Genomic DNA, 10098 nt, shown 5'->3' on the forward strand with positions numbered 1-10098 from the left:
AATGGAGCGACGTTTACGTCAAGCCTAGAATCAGCCATTGACGTTAGCTGAATTGGCACAAGCGTTGGTTCAGACATGAAAACACATTCCCCAAGCTTTCTTCAATCGCTTAGTGTCGTCTATGCGTCGTCGTTGTCAAGCCTGCGTCAACGCCAATGGTGAAAACACACGATACAGAATTTGTGAACTGACATTTTGACACCACATCTCTTCAACGGCGTGTTACGATGCCTTGTGTCAAGTCATACAGATTTCGATATTATCCTGTCAACAGTTAAACAGATTAAGGAAAACACCACAAATCACGTTATTATCTTTTTGCATTAAAATGGCGTAACATCACATAATGCACAGTTACTTTATTCCAGTATAGTAATGGTTGTTAAGTAGTGTTCTAAAAGAGATTTCTTTTATTTACAAACCGTATGAACACCGCGTAAGCCCGGAGCTCGATGTCGGGAATAGCAACATACCCCATGTATGTTCCGGCACAAGTATCTCGATTAAACACTTCCCTTGGTCGTGTCAAGATCTGATGGTCGTGGGTTCAAGTACCAGATACGCCTCGATTATGAGTTTCGATCGGTCAACATCATGTACCACTTCGGTACCACTGAACCAATGTCTTACAGCTAAATACTGTTCGAATTAATTTGTTGACCCAATGAACATGAACTCTTATTCACTCGATGTATGGAAACCATTCCTCGATAAGCGTCATATTAAGGAAGGGATTTCTCCTGGTGTTACTGCAGGTGAGGCGAGGAGGCCGGTTCACGCGGACATTGGATTGCAAGTTGTACACCTGCATGTATTGACTGTATTGAATCAAATCGGCTCCGTGGCAATCCAATACTCCGCTTAAATGATTTATTATTTCCCTTCGTGATATGCTTTCAAGCTTTCCACAGTGCATGTGTTACACAGTTACTCAAACTGCGATCACTTACCTCATTTTTCACTCTGTCAGATCTTACTAAAGATGGAAGAAATAGTTGACAGCAAATTTTGAAATCAAAGAAAGTAATGCGCCTTCGACTTCTGTGATTGATTTGACTGAGTGTCCTTCTTCAAATAAGACAGGTTGTCAGGCTGTCAGGTACTTACGTAATACAAGAACACGAGAGCGGCTCATCTATTTATTTACATAGATACCAAAGCAATGACGAGTGGAAGTTGGGCTTGGCGTGATTGGCATTGTGAATTAACATCTACAGAAAATGTTCCTCCGGTTGCGTGAAATATTAATTTGGTAGTGTTTGGAGCGAGATAAAATCAGTGGTGAGCAGAGTTCGGGTTGTCAATGTTGTAACATCATTTTCTACTGTCCCCCGCCGACGCCCGAGCCGAGAAAGATAATTAGGTGCTCTGTGGGGCATATTTTATGATAGGATGAGACAATTAATCAATCTATAAAAGATGATTCTTTGATTGATTTCTTGTTCGTGTGGAGATTTATCAGCACGGACACAATCTAATTCTCTGCGTGAATCTCAGTTTATGAAGTTTTGCGAATAGTTTTCATGCCATGATAATATGGACATATTTCCAAACTTGTGCTTTTATTTACCAAGGTATACAGAACTGGTTGGCGGTTGTACGTGCATACGTACATGTGTGTTTTGTGTAAATGTTCATGTTATCAGGAGATGATAATGTGACAGAACCATCAGTTCCTGTTGATGTACACACGCCATGTCCGAATGTCAACCAAAGAGACGAGCAGCCCATAATAAGATGTTAAAGAACATAATAAGATAATAAGAGCAGCCCATAATAAGATGTTAAAGAACACAATAAGATAATAAGAGCAGCCCATAATAAGATGATAAAGAACATAATAAGATAATAAGAGCAGCCCATAATAAGATGTTAAAGAACACAATAAGATAATAAGAGCAGCCCATAATAAGATGATAAAGAACATAATAAGATAATAAGAGCAGCCCATAATAAGATGATAAAGAACATAATAAGATAATAAGAGCAGGCCCATAATAAGATGATAAAGAACATAATAAGATAATAAGAGCAGCCCATAATAAGATGATAAAGAACATAATAAGATAATAAGAGCAACCCATAATAAGATGATAAAGAACATAATAAGATAATAAGAGCAGCCCATAATAAGATGTTAAAGAACATAATAAGATAATAAGAGCAGCCCATAATAAGATGTTAAAGAACATAATAAGATAATAAGAGCAGCCCATAATAAGATGATAAAGAACATAATAAGATAATAAGAGCAGCCCATAATAAGATGATAAAGAACATAATAAGATAATAAGAGCAGCCCATAATAAGATGATAAAGAACATAATAAGATAATAAGAGCAGCCCATAATAAGATGATAAAGAACATAATAAGATAATAAGAGCAGCCCATAATAAGATGATAAAGAACATAATAAGATAATAAGAGCAGCCCATAATAAGATGATAAAGAACATAATAAGATAATAAGAGCAGCCCATAATAAGATGATAAAGAACATAATAAGATAATAAGAGCAGCCCATAATAAGATGATAAAGAACATAATAAGATAATAAGAGCAGCCCATAATAAGATGATAAAGAACATAATAAGATAATAAGAGCAGCCCATAATAAGATGATAAAGAACATAATAAGATAATAAGAGCAGCCCATAATAAGATGATAAAGAACATAATAAGATAATAAGAGCAGCCCATAATAAGATGATAAAGAACATAATAAGATAATAAGAGCAGCCCATAATAAGATGATAAAGAACATAATAAGATAATAAGAGCAGCCCATAATAAGATGTTAAAGAACACAATAAGATAATAAGAGCAGCCCATAATAAGATGTTAAAGAACATAATAAGATAATAAGAGCAGCCCATAATAAGATGTTAAAGAACACCCAAAACCGTATGACTTTAGTCAGTCTGCCATGACAGATAAACTACAGCAATATGAATGAATTGGGTGTTTTTAACTCCTTTTGGGTAGTATACATGTAAAGTATTTTTGGATAGCGAGTAATATTGTTAGTACAGATAATGCACTTTTAAGACTATTTACACGTCATATAACTTTGGGGATATATGTGTGGTCACCATGCCAATTCGAAGGGGAGTAAGCCAGTTTTACATAGATAGTATACGTGCGTACATATGTAATTTAGTATCATATGAACAAGCCTTTTAAAGTAAATGTGTGTCAACAGATGATTCCATTGGGCCTACAAGTATTATAGGCGTGAGATTATGGTCTTTATTACAATAAGGGATATACAATTAACATTATTAATGACAGGGGATTAAGGGGGCAGAAGATACAAATTGTGAGAGTTTTAATAAAATATTGAAGATATGAAGTGATTGGTAACGTTGTAAGGTGGGAGGTAAGGTAGAAAGTCAGTAACGTAGGTAATGAACATGAAAGTAGGTCGCTGGAGCTGGTGAGTGCAAGGGGGGAGTGACTCATAGCTTAGATAGAGGAAAAAGCTACTATACTATCAAGATGGAGAGACCTGGCCGGGGACCTGGCCACCAGTTCCTGGTACTCTACGAGACATATATGGTTAGGAGAGAGAGACCCTGAGATTCCTGGAATCCACCTCACGGTCGTACAAATATGGTAGTGGGGGTACGAAATAGAGGTGGGGGGAGAGAAATAGAGCGGGAGCAAAGCTCAGAAACGAGAGTCTGGTGCGGGCCTGCTCTTGCTGTTGGTCACTAAGAACCGTCTGAGAAATTATCTTGAAGCACCAGCATTTTGGCTTAAGACTGAAGCTTTGCGGCTGAAGTCTTATAGAAGTGACCATAGAGTAGGTTGACCAGCAACACAGTTTCAATAAAAACTATTGAACGAAGATCATCGTCTTGTGTTTGCTGGATGAACTACGGTAAAGTCCCAAGGGCCCCCGGGTACTGACACTGTACCTCTCGCACATCCCATATCGTCAGGACCGAAGTACGGGGGTATACCGTAGTTCAGGTAACGACACACCATCCCAGGTACGGGATACCGACAGGTAAAATACCATCTACCTGACAGGTAAAGGTGCTAGTCGGAACGCCTTGGAAACAGGTACTGTGAGAGAGACTGGTATGGAAGTTAGGATTGTCACAGCTCTATGACAGCTTATTGCAGGTGGATACAGGTGGAAGCACAGGTTAACGCTGACCGTTGTAGTTACACTGGAGGAGTGTAGCACGTCTAGTGCTGTGCCATGTGTTTGGCAGAGGTGGCACACAAGAGAAGGACAACCATTGTTATTCCGATGTACATACAGGTCGTCTCACATATACATATTAATTTTAAATATAAGTATATCCACATTATACCATTTTAAAGAAGTACCACAAATGGACATGAGTGTAAAGGTTCATGCATGGGATTCAACACCGTCATATGCATGGGATTTTGCTAACAACGACACAAACCCCCGTCGTTCCTAATGGTGACTGACCAGCCTTAACTGTATTCTACAGCAATTCGAGATAGGATTAAACGTCAAACACCTCTCGGAGCTAAGATAATTATGGCATTAAACAATTTGAAACTGATCTACCAAATCAGCTTTTGTATAGAAGAGACGTTCACCTGTGCTGTGTCATGGACTCCTGTACAGCGTGAAGACTTCTACTGTCCTCATCAGAAGCACACGTAAATCTTCTCGGGCTCTTGAAATTTATTTCTCTCACATGATGTTTACGTGGTGTTTTATAAAGATCACGTGAACCAATTACAGTTGAATTTGGACAATGATGGGGACAAAACTGTTGAAGAAATTAGACTTGCCATCATGCAGAGTCTGTATCGCGGCGTACCCATGGTGTTTAGCGACACATGACCAGACAGCCAGACGTAACATTCGGATCATCTCTGTTCGTTGTATGGTTGTGCTCGGACGAAGGTACTGCACGTCCATAAAGACGAGACTGGTGAGTATGGTTGTTTTACTCGTGAATATCATCAGAGCAACAACGTTTAAACACCTTAGTGGGTGTTATTCGCTATTGTTCGGTACGATCACTATGGAAAAAGTCGGACCGCCGTACAATCTATAATCGTCGTGTGTCGTGCACACTGTCCCCTGGGTGTGGAGGTAATGCAGCCGTAGTGAGGATTATCTGCCATGTAATCCCTTATATACATTCGAGGGCAGACCCACGGGATTCCAGAGAAGAATAGGTTCCCAGTAACACGGCGCATGTCGTTAGAGACATACACGGTGACCACGCACGCCCTGTGATGTTGCTGGTTGTGTGGTATCATGGTGACATGGATCGTTGATGGAGTTTTGTGTCGATGGATCTGTCTGGTCCGGGCTCAATCAGTCATAGGCCGTCGTCGATTGGTACTGTTACAAACTGATTGATACTGTTACAAACTGATTGATACTGTTACAAACTGTGGCGTTTACCTATATTCACTCGTTGTGAGTTGTCAAATTACAACCCATGACGTCTCTAGTTTTCACGGGACCAAAAACCGGATAGTACACCATTGAAATAAACGTAAATACAGTAAAGGAAGTACATCCTATGACCGGATTCGCGTATGTTTCCTGTATTTTCCAACTTCGGATGCTTATTATATATGAAACTGCGCCTTTGCATCATATGATCATCGTATATTGACGTATGCAAAATCAACTTTTGCATGTATGCTACGACCGGATTTGCAGACATTTCCAAGCGTGAATTCAGAAGCTGATACATCAGTAAATGCTTGGTCCTAGAGTATTTCCAATAAACTCCTTGTAATTCGTGCTGAGATTTCCTAATCTTTTCTAAGATTACTAGGGTTGGAAACATGAATACTTCCTAAGGTAGGGAAACCTATGTAAATTTATTAATTTTCACTCCTTAGAAACTAATATATTCTGAATATCAAGGGTATGCGTTGGAACAGTTTTATAGGTTATATTACCTGAGCTAAACCAAGATAATCGCAGAATTTTCCACTGTGTTAAATACTGGTTTCATATTGTTTTATTTTCACAAATGCTGAAGCCTTTGACATCAAGGCTCATATAACCTTCTCAAACTTCTACCGATGAGGGCCTGGCTGAGCAAAAACATTTTATGCAAGTGGACAGATTTCCATTTGGTCATCGGTTTCACCACTTCCCTTCAACCCGTTGTCAGTTCTTTAGACAAATGTGAGTAGGAAAAATGGCTTGAGAACAGAGTTTGAGCCGTTAAGCGTTTGTCTGAATGTAGCCATTCAGATTGGGGTTGGAAGTTTTTAAAGCAGTATATTATTGTTTTTTTCCCGATTATTGTTTTTATAATCGCCGACAAATCACAAGCAGGAGTTTCATATCCGTGTATTATTCAATGCAGTAAAGCTCTGGAATACATGAATACTGTATTCAATAAGAAAAGATCTGTAGAAATATTTGTGTTTGCAACCTGCTAAAAACTGAATAAATAATAGGTACTTTAGCACCTTAGTGTTGTTCTACTTTTCGGTTATACAGTTTCCTATCAGTACGTTAAAGTTACACGATTTATGTTTGTTTTGAAATGAACAGTTTGCACAATCTGAGCAAATACGCAGCCCATCTAGAGATCTGGAAAAATATCAATGCATAACTCTATATACAGATTTGGGGGTATGAGGTTTGGCATGTGACTTTTCCCCTCCTTATTCTGAATTCAAATTTGACGGATGTGTTTAAGAGAGTTTAAATTAATATTCTTCCAGAAATATGATTAATGCTGCCTAAAAATAATATGCTTACGACCCAGTTTTTGCCCGATTCGCGTACGCATGAGTGCACGCACCCGGGTATAAAATACTGATAACAGCGGGCAAATTTATTTTTAACATCCGCGGCAAGAGTCAGTCGAATATTTAAAAAGAAAAGACAATAGGAGAGTGACATGCATAACTAAGAACTATGCATATGTAGACATGTTGCGTTTCCAAACCATTTCCTTCTAGATTTATTTTCTATCTACGAAATATATCCAATACTGATTATGTGTAATAACGAGTTTCACAAACACCTGCTCTCTAAACCTAAGTGTTCTAGTTCTGAACACTATGAGAACACCCTTCCTGTAACGCAGTCGGAGTGTTCTGATTTAGACACTATGTGTTCTGCCGTCAGAACAGTAGTGTTCCACTCTTCAGAACACTCTTTGTGTGTTCTATATGTGTTCATTTCAGAACACCCCCGGAGGCCTTGGACGCTGTAACAGATTTAGAACGCCCTTTGAGTGTTCTGAGCCTTATTTCAGAACACTAGTGTTCTCACACTTCCATCCGCCAAACATGAACGAATAAAAACCACAACAAAATGGAATGATTCAAAACTTTATTGACATCTATACTGACTACTAAACCGTGTTATTATCGTTTTGTTAGACCGCGGACGGCTAAATAGAGTGTAGGAGAAGAAGCTAACTTTAAATACAGCAACACATTCGTGCACATCTTATAACATATGCAGTTAAAGTTGCATCATTGAAGAAAACGCTGAGAAAAGAGTCCCTATTTATCATCCAAAACTGTGTTCCACAGGAGATATCGCTTGTGTGAGATCAAACGATATCTCCTAGGAGATATCGTTTTGACAGTAGATTTTGTACAATGCCCTGACAATGTGATGACGTCATGTACTTGATGACGTCACAATGCTATGACATCGCTGCACTGCAAGTCTAATGGCAGTACCATGTTCAGAGATGTACATTTTTCATTGAAAATTAATGAAGAGTGATTTTGAATGATAAATAGAATCTCACCCTCGTGTCTTCTGATATCAAATATATCAACACTCATTGATAAAGTAAAAATATCCTCGGCAAGCCTCGGATATTTGTAACTTTATCAACTCGTGTTGATATAATTGATATCAGAAGACACTTGGGTGAGATTCTCTATATCTCAGGGTCGGACAAGGATGAGATAACGTCCCCGATTACTCTGAACCTACAAAACCATCGTGTATGCTCTGGAATAGCTTAAATTGAAAATGTAGTACATCGCCATCAGTTTCAATACCGGGGCCATGATGCCAGCTCGACACTCACCTAGCATGACACGGTGTCGGCAGCGATGTGGAGGCCGGCCAGAGCATCACCCCTGACGAAAGCGACGATGTTTGGACCCTCTGAGGCTTTTGTCTTCAGAGCCTCGTCAATCTCATCAACGGTCACATCCTACAATACAATAAATAATACAATTTTACACTAAATAATTCATTTGACAGATATGATGTGGCATACACGTGATTTAAAATTTCAACTGAACTCTAATTCATGACACACCATTTTGAATGAAAATACTGTTTTATTTCACCCACAAACAAATATGAAAAAACGCTTATCCAACGGTTTCAGTGAATACAAAACAGGTTCCATTTTGTAAGAATAGGCAATTCACGTTTGTACATTGTGGAAGAATCTTGGTAACCACCTACTTAATGATAACTTTCCTTACATTACAGGATATAATCAGGTGACAGCTTCTACATTCAAATTTTGGGCTAGTGAATTATTTTGTGGGCTGGTAATTTTCAGGCACAGCTAAACCCGACTGGCTAGCAAAAGTTGGAAACTATATTTCGCACACTGGATGCAAATGACATGGTTATTTACACATATTCCAAACATGACGAAATGGCTTTGGGAATGTTTGTTTGTCATACCGCATATCTCTTGACGTCTAGACGTTTGAAATATATTGGACATTCTTAATAATATTGACCGTGTCTGTACAGTGGAACCTGATACCAACTGCCCTGGGGCATAATGCAAGTAACACGGCCTTAGCACTCGTTACAGACAGTAAGTTAGTTCTGTTTATCGGGAGCTTTTGTAACTTGCAATAAACGTCCTACTGCCAGTAAGGCAATTTATACAGATATATACGATTTACCCTAAAACTAGTATGTAGTACATCACCTCAAGTTTTGGTTCGGGATTTCAAAAAGCTTTGTTTTGGCCTGATGTCTAAACAGTTACAAACATATTTTCCCATGCAATTTCTCCTTTGTGAGTTGTACAGAGTGGTCATGTTTTCGGGTACATTTGTGCACTGGCTTGTCATTGCATCAGTTTGTTGCGTGCCCCACAGCTGGGCCTGGGTGACCTTGACTTTCCTCAAGCACCTGTGTCATCACTGTTTGTCAGTGATTCATGCCTGAGAGGTTGAAAGCGTGCAGTCGAGCAAATATCAATTATAATTATGTAACTGCTGAACATTAGGGATAATGTTATTATAATTATAGTCATGGAGCACTTTCATGTTAATTTTTCATTTTCATTGCTTTATTATAACGTCCAGCCAACCATGTAGCATAGTTTTTTTATTTTTACTTTAACGTACACTAGAGTCACGCTATATGATTATCTAATAGGGAAACGTTTTCTATTGAGAGAGGCCTGGCGAGCTCATAATCATATTAGAAAATGAGATTGCAGTGCTAACTGAGACTATTGTGGCAACCCTATTCATAACGGTTCAGCCTCTTGAACAAGAAAGGAGACACAAACATTACCCTAGATTTTATGGACAACTCCTATGTCTGATGTTTACGAAATATATGAACTCGCATACTCAAATATGATAATCAAGAAAAGACTAGGAAATAGGCCAAATCTCAGTTTACATAAAGCTCCTGGGTTTCAAATAAGAAGTAAATGTGTAGGGGTGTTTACGTCCTTTGTTCAAATCTTCAGCATCCAGATGGCATTGGGCATGCTGAAGTAATCTGAATGTTTAACACGGATAGATAGATTTCACTTTTAACCTTAAACTTCGAACATAAAAACCTGTCGTCAGTGGACAGTACAACTACTAGAATATCACAGATTTTGATTAAAGAAAAGCATGCTACTTAAAAAAGGTATCAAGCAATCTTGATTCCCTCAAAGTACATGAGTTACATAAAACAAACATAATATTTACAACAATATTTCAAATAATGTCTTTAAAAAGCATGACAAATTCTTAATGATCTTAATATTCCCATTACACATCAGCTTCTTATAATCTACTAAAGATGGATATTTGTAATAATACTCATTAATCAAACTGTTTTTATAGAGAACAATAGAGTATAGAAATGTGCTGGGGATCACCCACAACTGGACGTAT

General features: G+C 38.3%; 1 long non-coding RNA gene across 1 annotated transcript; it reads right to left on the reverse strand.

Annotated features, from left to right (window-relative positions):
• Positions 1 to 344: 344 nt before the first annotated feature.
• LOC124268061 lies at positions 345 to 5331 on the reverse strand. Its single transcript, XR_006896190.1, has 2 exons — positions 4585 to 5331; positions 345 to 860 (listed from the first exon to the last, which is right to left on the reverse strand). It is a non-coding gene; the product is annotated as an uncharacterized LOC124268061 (long non-coding RNA).
• Positions 5332 to 10098: the final 4767 nt, after the last annotated feature.

The sequence above is a fragment of the Haliotis rubra genome, unplaced genomic scaffold (assembly GCF_003918875.1).
Source record: "Haliotis rubra isolate DU_JTF1 unplaced genomic scaffold, ASM391887v1 Scf136, whole genome shotgun sequence".
Taxonomy (NCBI): Eukaryota; Metazoa; Mollusca; class Gastropoda; order Lepetellida; family Haliotidae; genus Haliotis; species Haliotis rubra.